The 20,780-nt window shown below is 34.3% G+C and overlaps 2 pseudogenes; both read left to right on the top strand.

The window, feature by feature from the left end:
* The first annotated feature begins 5,560 nt into the window (after positions 1 to 5,560).
* LOC114761998 (flavonoid 3',5'-hydroxylase-like) lies at positions 5,561 to 6,487 on the top strand (annotated as a pseudogene).
* A 7,174-nt stretch (positions 6,488 to 13,661) lies between these two features.
* Positions 13,662 to 15,914, top strand: LOC114761983 (cytochrome P450 93A2-like; annotated as a pseudogene).
* The last annotated feature ends 4,866 nt before the right edge of the window (positions 15,915 to 20,780 follow it).

Consider the following 20,780-nt stretch of genomic DNA (forward strand, 5'->3'; position numbering starts at 1 on the left):
GCTTTGCACTTTCAGTTATAGGAAAATACTCAAGCAAATATAGCTGTATCACCAATTAAATGACATTAACACTGTTACAGTGGCAAAACAAAAACAATAACTAATAAAAAAATGCATACCAGTAACAGGTATATGCATCCACCAACATTGCAGCTGCCATCCTGCTTCCTCACAACCCTCAAATAATCTTCCATCTCCTTCGACAGCTCTTGCACCACAAACGTAGCCCAATCATATTCCACAAATGAATCCTTTGTTGCAGCCACCACCTTTATCAGTCGCTCACTTACTCTTCCACTAGAAGTGGGGCATAACAGAGTTCCAAGTGTGTGGAGCATAAAACAACATTTTAAATTCATCACCCTTCTTTTGTCCAGATGTTATCACCTTCAAAATATCTGTATAAGACTTCTGGAAATAATTAAGCCTAAGGCTTATAAATGCAGGGTCGTCCTCAGTAACTTCAGATGTCACCTCCCTTCTCCCAACATGGGGTATGCCTAGGAGCATTTGCACATCTACTGCATCCAGTTTTCTAGACATTCCCCTAATGAGAAATTGCTGCGTTGGTGGATCATATGAACGCATCATAGCAGCACAAATGTCTCGAGGGAGTCTACGAAGTCTCAACTCTAGCAACCTTGACAACCCCATTGCTTGAACCTCGTCTTTCAGATCCTTGTTGTCCTTAACATACGCTGCCAAGGAAATGAACTGTCCTAGTGCACTACGACAATGAAAAGGAAGCTGGTAGTTGCTCGTTGTTGCCTTTGGTGGCCTTGTTTTCTTTGCCTCATCTTTATATCTTTGTCTCTCTGATTCAGGCAGTTCTTTCCATGCCTTGTCACTGCTTTAGTGCATTGGGTCACATTCTTGAACTTCTTCTTACACTTATTCATAAACTCAGTTCTAAACAAAAGCAACCCGCTCCTCACAGGTTTAGATAGACCTTGTTCATCAGCTGACATATTTGTTATCCTGCAATAGCCATCAATTTTCATCAACAACCATCATCACCTAATCCGTTCAAACATTTCTATAACAAGAGAACAAACCGAACGTCTCCAGTTGTAGACATGCAGGAAACCAGTTCAATTTCAATGACGTTTGCTCCAGATACAAAAATAAATCCTCAACAATTCAAATACATGATCTACGATGACTTAATAAGGAGCAGACCCAATTAGCAATCTTTTTGCTTGAACTGATTGTTTTTGCAACATGCATAGAAATAGTGGACTCTAATAATCAAGGATACATTATTTCCCTCCACCCTCACTCAGCAGCCATGCTTGACATAGAAGAACGACCTTAGATACTCTGTTCTACGGGTCTATCTACTTCCAAAATAGTGATGCCCAAGCAAAATGATGCAATTGAACAATTATATATATTCATGTCAAACGAAATAGTTCAACCTTTAACAGAAAAAATTATACCCACAAGACAATGCAAATTAGAACTCATTCGTAATGATCAAAACACTTTAAGAGTGAGTTCATCAACAATAGCCAGAAAAAGTTCGGAATCCCCACAACATCAGTTCTGCAATCTCTATATTCAAATTACTTCCTCTGTAACAACCTCGCCACCTTGCCGCTAAAAGAACTTAGTGTCATTTTCTCGGATTTTTCAGGAGGAACAAAATTTTTCCAACCGAATCAACAAACGCTCGCGATAACAGTATACGCAGAAAAACAGATTAACTACAAATGAAATGAAACAATGTTATTCAAGCCGAGAAAGAAGAAAGAAGATGAACGGAGAGAACCTGAATAAATTCTTTCACAGCACTGAATGAAGGAAAGAAATGAGCGCCAATGCCCTAATTTCCTTCTTCTTCTACCACGGATTTGCTTCTTCTACCACATGCGACTGGCAGCCCTTTTCTCCCTTCCCGAAATCTGCCTTCTTCACAGACAAAAATCGCTTCCTCCACGGTCTCGTTGCTTCCCGCCTCTTGCTCTGTTTCTATCTTCACTCAGCCGTCGCAAATTTGTCCTTGTTTAAAATTGAAATAAGGGCAATTTGTCCATTTGCCCTCATTATGTAAATGACAGATTGGGTCAATGACCCAATCTGTCATTTCTACAATTCCAGGACCCAAACTGGAATTGTATATATTGGAGTGGCTTTATCTGTCATTTCCCTCTTACTTTGTACAAGGTAAAAAAAAAAAAATTAGTGAATCACCTTTTTCTTTGGTTATTCTCCTATACCCACAAGACAATGCAAATTAGAACTCATTCGTAATGATCAAAACACTTTAAGAGTGAGTTCATCAACAATAGCCAGAAAAAGTTCGGAATCCCCACAACATCAGTTCTGCAATCTCTATATTCAAATTACTTCCTCTGTAACAACCGCCCACCTTGCCACCTTGCCGCTAAAAGAACTTAGTGTCATTTTCTCGGATTTTTTCAGGAACAAAATTTTTCCAACCGAATCAACAAACGCTCGCGATAACAGTATACGCAAGAAAACAGATTAACTACAAATGAAATGAAACAATGTTATTCAAGCCGAGAAAGAAATGAACGGAGAGAACCTGAATAAATTCTTTCACAGCCACTGAATGAAGGAAAGAAATGAGCGCCAATGCCCTAATTTCCCTTCTTCTTCTACCACCGGATTTGCTTCTTCTACCACATGCGACTGGCATCCCTTTTCTCCCTTCCCGAAATCTGCCTTCTTCACAGACAAAAATCGCTTCCTCCACGGTCTCGTTGCTTCCCGCCTCTTGCTCTGTTTCTATCTTCACTCAGCCGTCGCAAATTTGTCCTTGTTTAAAATTGAAATAAGGGCAAATTTGTCCATTTGCCCTCATTATGTAAATGATAGATTAGGTCAATGACCCAATCTGTCATTTCTACAATTCCAGGACCCAAACTGGAATTGTATATATTGGAGTGGCTTTATCTGTCATTTTCCCTCTTACTTAGTACAAGCGTAAAAAAAAACATTATTGACATCACCTTTTTTCTTTGGTTATTCTCCTCTCTCCCCCCCACACCACTTTCTTCTCTCTCTTCCCCTCTCCCCCCAAACACTCTCAATGATTTTCCAATGATGATTCGCAACAGCTTTTACTCCTCCCAACTCATACTTTCTCCCTCTTCTTACTCCTCCTCCTTCTCCTCTCTCTCTAAACTTCCCCAAACTCACATCCCCCACATCCCATCTCTCCTCTTCCTTCATTAACCCTTCCACAATCCTCCACCATTCTAAATAATTTATTACAAGTACCAAATAAAATGGGTCAAGTAAAAAGAAATTGTAAACTCATTCCCTTTTTTATTGTCTGATAGAAATTTCACTACAAGTGTGGCTTTGCTTTTGAAGGTTGGGGACAGATTTGTACAGACTAGAGAAGACAAAATAATATTTAACGTGGTCGATGTGGCCAATGGTGCTGATATTGAGATGAAGTTTCTTCCTCTAGAACTTGCCATGAGTAGCTCAGATTGTGAAGGAGCGGTGGTGGTGAAAGTGGTGAAGAAGCCATAGAGGAGAAGAACTAAAGATGGAGATGGCCGAAGTCTAAAACACAGGACAGCATTTGTGTCTTTTTATTTTCCAATGACTCTCTCTCCTATCGCATACCCAGTTTCTTTTCAGTGTTTATGCTTAGTAAGATAGCCACGTCACCCCACTAATGGCAAATTCATATTTCATTGATGGAATGACTTGCATAGGCAAGGGAGCATACAATAAGGAGTGAATAAAAAGAAAAAAAAAATATAGGGACCTGATTCAAAATCTAATGAAACTATAAAGACTGAAATATTAGTTTTTTTTTTGATAAAGTATATTTGATATTTTAATTTCACATAAAATTTTATTTCAGTTCTTTAATCTTGTAAAATATGTTTTAATCCTTTAATTTTAATATTATTTGTTTTGTTAACAAAAATTCATATTGAAAATTTCAATATTAACAAAATATTTAAATACTAACATATTAAGTATATTTTTTTGGTTAGTATAATCTTTGGTCTATCAAATTTGCTCTAATTTTAGTTTCAGTCCATCAAGTTTAAAATTATGGATTTTGGTCATTTTAAGAGCAAAATGGTTTAGATCTAGATTAAAAACTTATGGTTTAAAATTTGATAGACCACAGCCAAAATAAAAATAAAAATAAATTTGAGGGATCAACTGTGTTAATGCGTTTTAAAATAATAATGATTCACAAAATATCATTGGAAACTAACAAGATTAAAAAATTGGAAAATACTTTATAAAATTAAGAGACCAAGGCAAAAACTTATAAAGTTAGAGGAGTAAAGATATATGGGAGAATTAAAGAGAATGACCAATAGGAAGTGATATTTATGGGAAATGGTCATAAAGATTAAAATTATTTAAAAAAAGTAAATATTCAAATAAAAATTTCAAAATATTATATTATCCCTATCCAAACTTCTTACATTTTCTCCTATATTCCTTCTTGGATTTTATTTTTAAAACTAATGCGAATTACAAAATTTCACTAAATGAAACGTGATTTCTCTTAAAGTTTACGGCTAGCATAGAATTTAATTTAAAAAAAATGCAAACATTGTTAATTCATATAAAAATTAAAATTTTATTTTTAAAAAAAAATTAAAATTTTCTTTTTAAAACCTTCACAGATTTTAATTAAAGTTATATACTTTGATTAAAATTTAGATTATTATATAACTTATTATTTACATGATTTTAAAAAATTCAAAGGAAATATGTGTAATTTATTTTTTATTTAACAATAAATTTATATCAGATTTAAAAATAAAAAATTCATGTAAGGTTAAGAAATTTAGAGAAATCATTTTCTTTGGAGTTCTTAAAATTGTTAGTATGATAAATTATATAATAATCTAAATTTTTTAATAAAATTATATTTTTATTTTCAATTAAAGTCTGTAATGGTTTTAAAAAAATTTATTTTTTATAAAGAAAATAAAATTTTAATTTTTGCATAGCTGAACAATTTTTGCATATATTTTAATTGAGTTTTACATAGGTTATAAATTTTGAGAGAAACTTTTACTTTAGTGAAATTTATTGATTCGCATTGGTTTTAAAAATAACATATAGGAGGGAATATAGGAGAAAGTGTAGAAGGTTTGAATAGGAACAATATAGTATTTTTTAAATTTATATTTGAATAATTGACGCTTTTAAATAATTTTAATATTTATGATCATTTTTCATAAATATCACTCCCTATTTATCCTTTTCTCTAATTCTCCCAAGATATATTTTCGTTCAAGAGAAAATTTTAAAGGTTGGCGTCCCTTTATATAAGACGTTTTGCAAAATTTTAGAAATAATTAATTTCTTTCCTAAAATACTCCTGAGTAATGACTAAAAATATTTGCTTCAATCACCTTATCAATAAGCCAGAAATGTTTTCTGTGCAGAAATTTGAAAAACAAAAATTGATGAGCATTAATTAAAGACATAAGTTGAAAAATGAAATCAATTTTCAGACCTCAGTTAATTTTAACTGTTTTTTTAATATGTATATCAGAAATTTTCCCTTACAATTAGAGATGGAGGACTAATTAACTTTCACATGGACGGGGTATTGATAGGTGGAACTGATATAACTTCTAATACAGTTGAATTTGAAATGGCTCATATCATAAATGAGCCGCAAGTGATGAAAAAAGTTCAACAAGAATTAGATTTCGTGGTGGGAAAGAACAACATGGTTGAAGAGTCTCCTACTCAAAAGCCACCATATCTGCTTATAATCATGAAGGGAACCTTAAGGTCCTGTTTGGTATGAAGCATTAAAAATGAAGGATGGAGATTGGAATTGTGATTGAAAAACTATATTAAAAGAGTATTTAGTATGAGTAATTATTTAATAGTTGGGATTAGATAAATCCATATATATGGGATTGAGAAATACTATAGGGGGAGGTGGTATTTTCCAATCCCATCTATAAGGGATTGCCTAATCTCATATGATAAGAAATCATTCAGCTAAATATCCTTTTAGCATATACTTTCTATCTTAATCCCAATCCTTACCCCTCCTCATTTAATGTTTTATACCAAACGGGACCTAAGGTTACACCCCTTTTTTCCACTCTTAGTTCCTCATAGTCCAAGTGAAACTACCTTTGTAGGAAGCTACACAATCCCAAAAGAATCTAGTGTGTTTGTGAATGTGCGGGCCATACACACCCTTCTATTGGGAGAATCCTCTTCAGTTTGATCCCACTAGGTTCTTGGATGCTCAATACGATTACAAAAGAAATGGCTTCAATTATTTACCACTTGGGTCTGGAAGAAGAATATGTGCAGGAATCGCCATGACAGAAAGGACCTTTCTATATTGTGTGTTGCAACATTGATGCATTTATTTGATTGGAAATTGCCTCAAGGCCAAAAGTTGGATCTATCAGAGAAGTTTGGTATTGCATTGAAAAAGAAAATGCCTCTTGTTGCCATCTCCACTCCCCGATTATCAAACCCAGCTCTTTATGAGTAAGATGTGTGTGTGTGTATAAATGTATAAGTATATTATTCAATTTAGGGAAATCAATCATATTTATGTTAATATCAATGTACTTCAAAATTACAAGGAAATAATCCTATTGCACAGCTCTATAGAACAAGCGAGCTTTTGTGATGAAATTTCCAAGTCCAACTTGTAACACAGACCATATCCTACAACAACGTCAAACTTTTATATCGGATGAAGTTAAAGGTTGGGGGTAACTAATTCCATATAGTGCTCATCTTTTAAAAGTTATTTTTTCCTTTTTCTTTTTTTGTGATTTTCTAGTATGAAATGCCGTCCTTCCATTGTCTCCTGTGCTCTCTCTTGGCAACTAAATCATAGGGTACAAGATTGTTGTAAATGACTCTCATTTAACTTCCTTCAATATACCCCCTCCAGTTCAAAATATAAATTAAAACTTTATCTATTTATATTTATTAAAAAATTTAGTTAAAATCAGTTTAAAATAATAAATATGTAAGGCATGTATTTTTTTTTCTAAATATTATTAATGAAGAGAGGTAAAAAATACAATAAATGTATTTAAGAGGAAAAAAATATATGGGGGGATAAAATTTAAAGAAAAAAACTCATTAATAGACTTAGACAAAAGTGAATGTCATTTTATATATATATATATATATATATATATATATATAAAGAACGCTTCCAACAAAATTATCTTTACTATCTTCGGTCTTAATTATAAAACCTTATTTATAGTCTCCAAACGAGGTCTTATAATTATGAGCGGAGGAGCTATTTTGAACCGGAGGGAGTATATACTTTCTGGAATTTGATGGGAAAATTGCAGCTAGCTGCTACCCAGAGTTAATATGTTTTTATATATGGAATTTTTTGGGATGCTCTTCCAACCAAGGTAACTCTGCGTAATCATCACCTAAATTTGGAAGTTACCTGCTTATTTTGTGACAATGCTATGGAATCAAGACATCGTCTGTATTTTGAATGTCACTGGTCTCGGGCTATTTGGCTTGGTTTACCTTTGACAATTCGGGCTGATCGTCTTAATCCGACTAATAATTTTGAAGACTGGGTTCTCAACTTTTTTGCAAAATATTGCTCACGTACATATAAGAGTTGGGTTTAGAGGAAAGTGTTACTTCCTCACAACGGACCAATGTTCAACTTCTTATTGAGAGAGGTGCTTACGTTTAGTGCTTGACATTATCTTGGATGTGAGAGGATACCTATCCCTAGCACAAAACAAAAAAGAAAAGAAAAGAAAAGGAAAAAGAAAAAAAAGAAAAAGAAATATTGCCACGGCTATGTTAGGCCCTTTACAGGAACAAGAAAATGCATGAATCCATAGATCATGCATCCACAGAAAGTAATTGATCATGCATGACTTGGAATAACAGAGGGAGTTGCAATAAGAAGAGCCTTTTCAATCGCCAGGCACCTATTCAAACAGGTAAATATAATGGAGGAAGAAGTGGCATCAGGTTAAAAAAAAAGAAAGAAAGAGAGATTTCAAATTGCTATAGCATTTGAAGAAATAACATTTGGAAAATTTCAGATGGCTGCTCCAAGAAATGAAGGAAAATGGTTAATTACCATCTTCACAATGCGTAGAGAAGTCCTGCGCTTTCTTCAGCATGAGGAAGTTATTCCGATCGAACCCAGTGGAAAAATCTTACAGTCTAGGTCCCCCATACCTACAATACCCATATTGGAAAAATATTAACTTCTATTCCTTATCAATTGTTGGTCCCATCTTTAATTTTAGCTGCGATAGCCAAATAAAAAAATTAACTCTTTGAATAAAAAAAAATAAAGTATGAATGAAACAATCTGATGAACATCAGTATCTTTTCGTCATTTGAGGCTGCAATGAGTTAGAAATAGCTTTCACTGATTCGTCTGCTTCTAACTGGACATGACCAACTAGTTACAACCTCTGTCAGTATCCATATGCTTATCGCAAGCTCAATCATTAAAGTATTTTCCTAACATTCCATACTTAATTAGAGGATTTTTTAGGGTTAATGGGCAAATTTATTCTGAAAGCTTTTACCACCAGAAGCTTTTCTTGTACAAATCTCTCCCTACCATTAAAAATCTAAGATTTCCAACTAATATATATAATAAAATTTAATAGAAAGAAAACAAATCTTAAGAAAAACAGTGCGTACTGAAAATGAAACGGTCTCTCACTGCACGTAACTTAATTTGACAGACACGCATTATTAATTATGTGAATAGAATAACTTTTGAACCCTTAATTTTTTGGGAGAATAGTTGATAGGTAGGTTATCTTTTTTGTAAATGATGTTAACTGGGCAGGATATGTTTTGTAATTTGAATGACAAGGAAACATTAGGTGTTGTTTAATAATCTTTGTTAACTTGTCATTTGAATATAAGTTATGTAACTTCTGTCATAGGCGTACTGGTTTTTGGTAAATATTATCACTTCAGTAGTCAATTCCATATACATGTAGTAAAGTCTGAATGTTAATGTAAACATATTATGATGTTCTTCAGGTATACTTGTATGCTATTTTGTCAACACATTTTATCATTTGCTTAATTCCTCCAAGGGAGATGGTGGAAGTTGCCAATGGGCATGACCAGAGTAGTTAATTTGATTACAAATGTTGTTATTCACATTACAAATATGATTATTATCATTATTGGGATAGTGAGTGGCTATGGCATGTCATCTTACAAGCATGTGTGTGTGTTCATTGCTGCTGGGGCTATTAATGCTTGAGGTTGCGGGATTCAAGTTTTGGAAATTTAAAAGCTGATATAATGGTGTTCAGAGACTGTTTAATGAATATGAATTATATATTACCATGTTTTGAAAGTGGAAATAATTTACAGATTATATATTACTGCTGGTTGAAATGTTTTGAAGGTTAAAAGCTGATTCAATACTTGTAAAATATTTGTATATATATGAGTATGTGGGTTATTGCTTGTGAATTGATGCTTGTGGAATTAAAGTATCGAGGCATAAAACTAATTTTTCTTTCTTTTTTTTTTTTTAAATCTGCTGGTTTGAGGATTGAAGAGCTAGAGATTAAAAACTGGTTTGGACATAATGATTTATGTCTCTAAGTGCTGAATTATGATTGTGCTATTTGAATCAGATTGTTTTATAGCCTGTGAGCTCAAAGTAGAAGCTAAAAAATCAGTTTCAAGTTACTGAATTATACATTCATGTGATGGCTAGTGAATCATGACCTTAATTCAAGACATGACAAAGCATTGAGCTTGTTTTCATCAAATGAAGCCACCACACTGACCAAAAGACTGCATCTGTGATAGTAGTAAAGATTACGTAAATTAAACATATAGTACTTGTGAAAGTAGTGTCCAGATATTGTCAAAATACTTGACTTATGGTTGTAGGTTGTAAGTTATGATATTTGTTGGCTTAATTTAAATCTTTTTTGGGATGATTTCACTAAACAAGTAATGACAATTACAAGATGCATAATGAAAGTTGTAACTTTTGTCATGGCATTTGCAACTCAATTATTTGTACCCCAAATTACATCTACTTGGACCCAAATTTCACTACACACGTAATGGGATTAACAACATTCGTAATAAAAGTGACCACTATTGTATTGCAATTTGCAACTCGTTTATTTCAAACCCAAGTAATATGTATTTGGAGCCAATTTCACCACTCCGATAATGATAATGACAACATTTGTAATATGAATTACAATTTTTGTAATGAGAGTTATCATCTCGCTATTACTATTTGCAACTTGTTTATTTTAAACCCAAGTAATATATATTTGGAGCTAATTTCACTATCCCAATAATGATAATGACTACATTTGTAATGTGAATTACAACTTTCGTAATGAAAGTTACGATTTCGCTATTGCCATTTGTAGTTGGTTAATGTGAAATGAACTTAACATGTATTTGGAGTCAATTTCACTACCCTGATAATGATAATGACAACATTTGTAATGTGAATTACAACTTTTGTAATAAGAGTTACTATCTCGCTATTGCCATTTGTAACTCATTTCTTTTAAACCCAAGTAACATCTATTTTCAACCAATTTTACTACCCCGATAATGATAATAACAACATTTGTAATGTGAATAACAGCATTTGTAATCAAATTAACCACTCTGGTCATGTCCATTGGCAACTTCCACCATCTCCCTTGGAGGAATTAAGCAAATGATAAAATGTGTTGACAAAATAGCATACAAGTACACCTGAAGAGCATCATAATATGTTTACATTAACATTCAGACTTTACTACATATATAATAGAATTAATGTTGGAAATTGTGCCCTAGGGGCCAATCATTATGTTTTGAACATGGTTCATTTATGAATTTATTAATTACGTTATCATATTATTTGCATGTTTACTGTGATGACTATCCTTGGATAACTCATGGTTTATCCTAAATGTCCCTGGTCAGTCATCTATGTGGGAGCAAAGATGAAATAAGACCAGTATGACTTTAAAGATATATAGAGATATAAATTAAAGTCATAGGCACATGTAAGAGTACAAGGTGTTGGACCGACCCGCTATGAGAGAGCTGCATGGGTTAAGTCATAAGCTTCTCTCATATACAAACCATGTCACTGTGCCCTTTGACCTGAGATCATCATGGATTCCTACATGAGAAATGCTTAGCTTTGACCTAGTCAAAAGTCACTTTTGACCGAGTGATCATAAAGACTATGTTCAGGCTTAGTGGTTTTTCATGCGGAGGAATGTGAATGGTCAAGATGGAATTTGTCCCTCACATTCGTAGAGAGACATTACTGGGCCCCTCGATGAGTGAGTCTGAGAAATGTATGGCCATACTATAATGGAAAGGTAGTTCCATTTCTATACTCAGACTACTCAGGGATCGAGAAAGTAACGGTCATGAATAGGAGGATGACGTTCTCCATGCCTCGTCCATGACCAAAATGTCGTGTGACAAAAGGGACACGATATGGTTGTATGAAAGGTTGCATCGTTCAATGATCCTCATATGTTTTGGGTAGTCGTGATGTCTTGCTAGAGACCGCTTACGACTTGTGAGTCATTATAGTTAATGGCCCACTGCCAACTTCATATGGGCCTACAGGGTCGCACACAAAATAGCCCAACACGAGTTATGATGTCCAGATTCATTGAATCTAGGATATGTCCAGATTCAATGAATAAATAGGGTGGACGTGTATATATATATATATATTCGTATATATATATATATATAAATATAAGAGATATTAATTGTTATATTTAATTTATAAGGATAAATTAGATCTATGTAAATTAATTCCGTCATATCTTTATTTTTGAATTAGATAAATAGGTGAATTAAATTTGTGAGACGGATTTAATATAAACCGTATTTATTTAATTGTTCTCTTATCTAATTATGCAATATTTGATATTGTATTAATTTCGAAATTAATTTGGGATTAATTTCGAAATTAAAATATCACTCATAATACCTATAGCATCCTATATATTCGATATTAGGGAGCTAGGGTTTGAAGAGTGAGAGTGAAAGCACTAAGCAGATAAGGGACGGCCAAAAACATTCGAAGAGAGGACGGATTTCTAAAACCCTAGACGGACAAAAAGGGCGCTAGCACGCCGTCTGTAACCGGAGAGCTATTCGTGTGGATACCGGTAGAGGAAGCCGACCGGAGTTGTCGACTTCGAACGATAAAGGAGGCGAGCAGAGGCATCCTGAACGGCGGAATCACCGAGCCACTTGGAAACCGAACACCGAAGGTAATGCTTCTTACTACCTGGCTTAAACGCGATCGGTAGATCCGGGCAAGGGATTGAAAGCTTTAAAATTTTAAGTTGATTTCCGCTGCGCGTCGTCTTTCAATTCCCTTCAATTAACTACTGAAGTGATAATATTTACCAAAAACCAATACGCCTATGACAGAAGTTACATAACTTATATTCAAATAACAAGTTAATATTAAGATTAAACCAACACCTAATGTTTCTTTGTCATTCAGATTACAAAACATATCCTGCCCAGTTAACATCATTTACAAAAAAGATAACCTACCTATCAACTATTCTCCCAAAAAAATTAAGGGTTCAAAAGTTATTCTATTCACACCAAAAAAATTACTCCTCAATGTTAGACCCAATGTTAGATGTCATTAAAGCTTGCTAACCTGTAACAAAGAAGCATTAATCAATATTTTAGTTCCCCAATAATCAATTTTATTTATCTTTCGAAACACCCAAAGAACACACACACAACCGCTTACTCCATTGACCATTTAAATATAGGATTTTACAATTTCACTAATGAATTTAACAACACTGATCACCTCATGCTTACTGTTTGCCACTATTTTTCCATTTCTGACGCGTCACTCTCTCATCCTGGTCAAATTCTTCATCTAAACCCTTTACACTCACAAGCCCGTCCCCATTCGAGCATGCAGCAACAAAGCGAGTCAAGAAATCAAGCGATACTAGCATTTTAACGGAAAAATTGCTTACCTTTTTCCTCTTTCTAGATTTCGACTCTTGCTCCAGCTTCGTCTTCTTAACTCTCTCTCTCTTCTGGTATATTATGTGTTTTCTTTCAGTTCATATCTTCAGAGAGGTTCAGGAGCATTTTAGTCTTTCTATTGAATTGACAAAATTCCAGATTAATACTTCATGCCCATTTTGTCATTTCAGTTATTTGCATACCCATTTTGTCATTTCAAATTTCAACAATATTTTTTTTTGTCATTTTCCCTTGATTTTATATATTGCATTAATTAAAAGATCAACAAGTTGACGTATTGCATACTCTTTCATACTTTCTTTTTCTCACATGCACTTAAGGATAAGCTTAAAAAAAGTTCATTTTTTATATATTTATTATTTTTAACTTATTTTAATTGTTTTCAGGCTCTTATGAAAATAACAGGAGGAAGTATCAAATAATTTTTTTTTTTAAAAAAAAGAATTTAAATGCATCATGTGCGCGGAATCTCAACCACAAAATAAGATGATGGGGGACCACCAAATGGGTGGTTGGAAGCTTGGGCCTATCTTTCCGTAAATAAAGTGGCTTGTCGGTTTTCTTCAGAAATCCGAACATCAACAATGAAATCTCTCCCAGCTTTCATTCAAAATCTGATGGATTCCACAAAAAAGTGTGGTACTTTCACAGCCGTGTTTCTTGCTTTCTGGGGGATTTTCGCAGTTTCTTGGTATGCATGGGTCTATTTCATCAAACACAATCATTGGAACACACCTCCAGGTCCACCAGGCCTCCCCTTGATCGGTAATCTTCTATCCCTCGATCCAGAGCTTCACAAACACTTCACCTCTTTGTCTGAAACCTACGGTCCCATCTTCTCGCTCCGACTCGGAGCCAAATACGGTGTCGTCATGTCTTCCCCTTCCATGGCTCGTGAAGTACTCAAAGACCAGGACGTCATTTTTGCCAACCGTGATGTTCCGGCCGCCGGCAGGGTGGTGACCTACGGTGGAAGAGACATAGTTTGGACACCCTAGTGGCCAATGTTGAGGAAAGTGTTTGTGCAGTGGATGCTCAGCAACACCGCCTTGGATTCCGTCTACATGCTCCGTCGCAAGGAGGTTTGGAAAACGGTGAGCTATCTGTACAGTCGGGTTGGGCCTCCGGTAGATATTGGGGAGCAGATGTTTCTGACTGTGTTGAACGTGATTTCCAGCATGATATGGGGCGGTACGGTGGAAGCCAATGAGCGGGACATTGTGGGGGCAGAGTTCAGGAAAGTGGGGGCAGACATGACGGGGCTGTTGGGTATGCCTATGGTGTCGGACTTCTTTTCTGGGTTGGCGAGGTTTGACTTTCAGGGAGTGGAGAAACGGATGGGTTTGTTGGCTCAGCGGTTTGATCAGATCTTCGAGAAGTTGATCAAGCAGAGACTAAAAATGAACAAGGAGAGTGGCAACGGAGAAGATAGGAAGGATTTTTTGGACTTCTTGTTAAAACTGGAAGATGATGAAAATTCCAAAGTACCGCTCACTATGGCACACATTAAGGCCCTCCTCATGGTATGTCTTTCTTTTAGCTTTCAACTTTTTCATATATTGATCAGCATCAGAAATGTTTTAAATGATTTGTTCACTGAAAACTTTCTGTGATACTAGCTCTGTTCTTAAGAATTAATTGGGGTTAGATTTAATCGTAAAGGGTTATGATAAATTTGTCTTGAAAGTTTCACTTAGCAATATTAGGCACTCGGAAGGTTTTCTTGTATGTAAATTTATCTTAAAAATTTAAAATCATAGTAATGTTACTTCTTATCATTAAAAATGCTAAGAGTTAATATTACTATTTTAATGGTCAACGTTAATTTTTTTTTTTTAATCAATAGTCTCCAACACTGCAATGATTTTAAATTTTTGAAACAAATTTGCACCCAAAAAAAATCTTTTGGATGACCAGCGCTATTGAGTGAAAACTGTCGGGGCAAAATTACATCGTAACCTAATATTAAATATAAGACCTCAATTCACTTTGTTTTTTAAATTTGTAGTTTTTTCCCGTCCAAAATGTTCCTATTGATTGTAAGAGATTCCTACTAAGATATAGTTTCAGTGCACATAATTAAATATGGTAGTTTAGAAAAGTCAACACTCGTTTGTTACAAATAACTAATCATAACGTCACTAATTTTTTTAACATCCCTGAATTAATTATCTAGCTCTTATATTAATACAAAAAAGTAAATAAAACAGTGAATTGACAATGCATATACATCATGAAAGCTACAACAAGATAATTTATAGTTGACTGCTAATTACTTTGTTATGTGAAAAAAGGACATGGTAGTGGGTGCAAATGACACATCAGCCAACACAATGGACCTTGCAATGGCCTAAATCATGTCCAATCCGGATGTGATGAAGAGAATCCAGCAAGAATTGGAAAGGGTTGTGGGACGAGACAACGTTATAGAAGAGTCTCATATTCACAAGTTTCCATACTTGCTTGCTGGTATAAAAGAAACCATGAGGTTGTACCCAGTTGTTCCACTGTTAGTTCCTCACTGTCCAAGTGAAACCATCACTGTGGGAGGCTACACAATCCCAAAAGGCTCTCGTGTGTTCGTGAACGTGTGGGCTATACATAGAGACCCTTCCATTTGGGACAATCCTCTTCATTTTGATCCTACAAGGTTCTTGGATGCTCAATATGATTATAGAGGAAATGACTTTAGTTATTTGCCGTTTGGCTCGGGACGAAGAATATGTGCAGGAATAACCCTAGCTGAGAAGAATTTGCTGTATTGTATTGCAACACTGATGCATTCGTATGATTGGAAAGTGCCTGCAGGCCAAAAGTTGGATATATCTGAGAAGTTTGGAATTGTGCTAAAGAAAACACCTCTAGTTGCCATTCCCATATCACGATTATCCAACCCAGCTCTTTATGAGTAGATTGGAAGTGAAACAATACTGTTGGAATATTCAGCATACTTTAATTTAAAATCGCATTGATTCTCCAAGTAGTCTATGTACTCATGATCCTCCAATATGGTATCCTAAACATATGATCACCTTATTGAGAGTAATTGGACAGTGGTGAATCATTATAATAGTCAATCCTTATATAACTTTTGCACAAGAAATTAGGCTTATAAATAGTGGTAAGATTTGATGAATATGATTTTCATTCAATTGCATGAAGTGATTGGACTGAATCAGGATAAATATCTTGCATGGCACTTGTCCTTCTTTGCTCTTGTACATCCCCCGTTCATCCTTGTTCTTGTGCTTCTTGTTGCGTTATTGGATTTGATCTTGAGGGCTCCCAATTTTTTTTAGTATTATAATGACTCCTAATTCATAAGCCATTACTAAACAAAGAACGTTTTTTTTTTTTTAAACCAATGATAGCCTTATTGATCATCTTTATAGTTATACCGCGATCACTTTACTTCATAACTATTAAAAGTAGATCCAACCCCATTAGCTTATGCCTTTCATCAATATCTCTTAGACACTGATCTGAGTGTTTTTATAAGTCTGGTATGCAACCAATTAACAACAAAATGGAAATATCGTAAAACTAATACAAACAACATACTTCCAGCCCCCCAAACTCTTCATATGAGATTTTTCGTTGTTTCCACAAATTTGATCATAGACACTTGTGAAACTATATATAGTACTACTTCCGATCCTTAATATAAAATCTAGTTAACTAATTTAGAGATATTAAGAAAATTAGTTAAATTAGTTACTCATTATAAATAAGCGTTGTCTTTCCTAGAACATCCTTGCTAATCATGTATATTAGCTAGAATTACCATTTGATGAAACATTTAATATGTGCACCTATTACAAGGACTACTTTGGGAAAAAATGAATAAACATAAAAGACAAAGTGGATTGGAGTTTTATATTTAGGACCAAATTAAAAGTAACTCTTGTAACAAGCAACGGAGGCAGTACATCCCAAGGATCACTGCACACTAAGAACACTCCTCATATACACCCTTAGAAAACGTTATTGCAATTTCCCCAAGTTTCCCAATCTTGAATAATCGCTATAGGATCTCTCACGGAGAAATGATAGCAGAATACAAGAAAAGGTGAGATCAGACCATAGGCTCTTGTGGAATTGCAATTTAATTTAGCCAACCACAGGCAATTTATACATTACCAATCGGGTCTCGGATAATGCTGAGTTCCTCTTCTGATAAATGTTAAGTTCCTCTTCACTACTGTGGGTTTGGGTACTTAGAGCGAGGTACAAATGGGAGAATAAAAGTAAGAGTCCATTGCTCTTGCCTTTGGAAATAAGTTTACCTAAAATATGGGAAGATGCTCAACTTGGCATGAAGTGCAAATCGGGAAATATTATGGAAGAACTCTTGGATAGAACTAGGAGAGCTTAGTCCCCTGTGATTGAACCAGAAACCGACCTCTGAAAACCAGTTTCTGACTTTCTTGGTTTTTGAAACCAGTGGAAAGGGGTGAATTTGAGAACTTGCTTCCCAATATATTGGGTCTTACAGCAAATGGAGACTATATTGTTACCTCCCGCGATGTTTGTTCCCATGGCTGCACAATCCAGCTGGAATCTTCTTGGCACAGAATAAAACCTGGCAGCCTTCTTCACAAAACTCCATTTGATCCTCGTCATATAGCAGTCAACTTTGGAGAATCATTTTCGGATAATGTGTTGGAAGCTTTGGAGCACAAAAAACAAAAGGATTTGTCAACAAGATAAAACATTAATTTCTACAGCCTGCTTTTTTTTTGTTTTTTTTTTGTTTTGGTGCCTGGTAAGCAAAAGTTTATGTGAGTTTGGTCATGGGCTCACTAGGGTGACAGCATGCCTATTATAGCCTCAAAAAGTACTTATAAAGATATTTGTAGGTCGTCTACCAAGAAAATCTCTACTTTGACAGCGAGATTTAAACTCACTACCTTATGGATTACAAACTGATTCCTTACCAACTGAAGTAACTTTTATTGGCTGCAACCTACTTGTTTTCAGTTCTGGGGTTTTTTGTTTGCAACACCAGGCTTACTTTGTTTTGTACATTTCTTGAATGAATTTATCATTTTCATTAAGAAATAGTAATTTTTGGCCAACAACAGTCTGGATAATATTTTATGGCCTAAAAATACCTTACAAAATAGTACCTTTTGTTTTTAGTATAAGTTTAGATAACTAATAATTTGTAGGGATTTAAAAGTAAAAGTATACTACTATAAAAAAAAAATAAAAAAGGCTTGCAGGAGTGTTTTCAAAACGTTCCATGTGTAGGCACCCTCGTAAGTTCACCTTAAGAGAGAATGTCACAAGTTCACCCTAAGAGAGCATGTCATATCTTCACCCTAAGAGCTTTTTTGCTCAAAATCACTTCTTACAAATGAGATTTTAGAGGGTATTTGAGTGAAAACTAAATCAAGATTTTAAAAGTAATTTTATGGTATACAAAAAGGTAAAAGCTGTGAGATTCCATTAAACTTAAGCGACTAAATTATAATTTAATCAAAACTGCATTAGCTAAAGAATTACTCATATTTTTCAATAAATTAAAGCTATATACATGTGGATAGGCTTTTTAATATACTTTCTTATCTCTACCACAAGAATAAAAAGAAAAGAAAATACAGATATCTTATATCATTTGAATGATTTAAACTTCAACAATATTTTGAATATTGTCTTGTAAATCACTGTTAGAAAAAAAAAAGTCTTTAACGGCAGTTAAAATGAGTTTTTCACGATGGTTTTGGAAGCGATGTGAATTCCGTTGATGTTGTAAGGAAAATAAAACACGGCAGTTTTTTGGTTAAAATGCCATGGAAAGACTATTTTTAATGACGGTTATTAAAATAATCGCTGGCAGTTATACAAATAATCACTATTAAAAACTCTTTTTTTTTTAATACTGTGTCAATTTCCTTTACAACCTTCCCGCAATTTACAGACCCAATCAACTAGCAGAGACAAAAGAATATGCAGAACTATATCAAGACGTTTATCCTAACACTAACATCTAGTTCTTATTCAATCACCTAATACATCAACAAATACTCAACTATTTAATAATCAAACAATGAACTAAAATGTGATGACTTAACTATTTCATATTTTCAAAATTCTCTAGCAATGTTATTGACAAAGTATCCCTCATCAAGTTGATTTCCTTTATGTCATATGACACACTATCTTGAAATGCCTGTAAATTAAAAATAACATAGTCATTAGTCAACCTGATCAAAAATGTAAAAAGAATTGAAGAATTGCATGCAATATAACCTATATTTACCTCGTTTAATTTCTCAGTCACTCCTGTCTCAATGATGTCATTTATATAGCAGATGACATAATATTCGCATTCAACACTCCTAAATTGACAACGGTGCTAACAAAATAAAATATAAAATTGAATATCTAACTCTGATTATCTAAAAAAAAATTTATAAACATTAACTTTGATTATTGAAAAGATTCGTAAGCATATATTTAGACAACATACTTGTGGAAAAATCCATCTTGATAGTTGCCCATTTTGCTGCTTCACCACGACATTGAAACCATGAAAAGCCCTATCAGTAATAAAAAAAAAGATATTAGAGCACGTTTTTATAAACTTTATACGTAATAATATATAAAAATAAACCAACGTATCAATGGCATCTCTGGTTTCTTCTTGTGGACCTCTACAGAGGGAATCGAACTAGTAAACTTTGTTATCATAGGGGGCATAAACAATCAGGGTCCAATGATAACTACAAAATACAAACCATGTTAATTATAATCCTATATATATAACTTGTGTATCTCAAATACAATAATATACTTATCCTTACACATAAGGTGCAAAATATAATTTCTTTTTCATCTGAGTCATTATGGTCATCATGTATATCAACCTCGCTTCCACAGTATTGACTATTTTCTACACCTTTTGAGGACACATAAAACCATATGTGTCCTCAAGTCCTTTATATCAACAGACTCGAGTAAAGTGCCTGTTGTTCAAATAAGAAATATTAAGACATGCATAAGTATAATATGAAATAAGAATGATATTATAAGTTACAAAATAGCCAACTGCATGAAGACTATATCCAGCTCCTCAAAGTTGTGGAATTGAATGAGGTCCTTCTTGTCAATGGTGAAATCGTATGTTACATCTTAATCCACAATCCCCAATGGCATTTTGAATGTAAGGGGTTCTGCATGTTTGCCACTATAGAATGAAGAAGCGTGAAACTTCCATACACAACCCCAATGTGATCAGGAAGAGGCTAGAGGATAGGATCTAATGCACTCACTATCGCCTTCTTCACTATCGCCTTCTTCATTGGTACTAGCTTTCTAATAAGTCTCTTTGGCTACAAAACGAAATTTCCTTTAACTTGAGCCAGTAGTCAAACCTCATCAGTAGGGGTGGGCACTGGTGTACCACCTTAACCACTACGGGTCCTATCCACCGTTACCCTCACTTGATCCTTTGGAACTTTCTTGCCGTGGATCGTTATGGCCAAGAATGTTAGACCATTAGCCACATGAAGAGATGAATCTTCAAGGTCTACATATAGAGCAAATGGCATTCCATTGTCTTGGGCATGGTCAGGGCTAGGGTCAGAGTCAAACACTGTCAGTTGTTGTGTCTGATTATTATTGCTCTTTCAACTTTTAATCATAGGTGAACCATAAAACATAGAAAGAAATTACTTGTGCCATGTTAAATAAGTTTAAATGGATAAAATAAACCTTGAGAAGATTTGAGAAGATGTGTGATTATTACCTGCAATGGTTTAGACACTCGGGGC

Source organism: Neltuma alba, unplaced genomic scaffold (genome assembly GCF_004799145.2).
Source record: "Neltuma alba isolate B1F8T4 unplaced genomic scaffold, ASM479914v2 tig00011161_pilon, whole genome shotgun sequence".
NCBI classification, from domain to species: Eukaryota; Viridiplantae; Streptophyta; class Magnoliopsida; order Fabales; family Fabaceae; genus Neltuma; species Neltuma alba.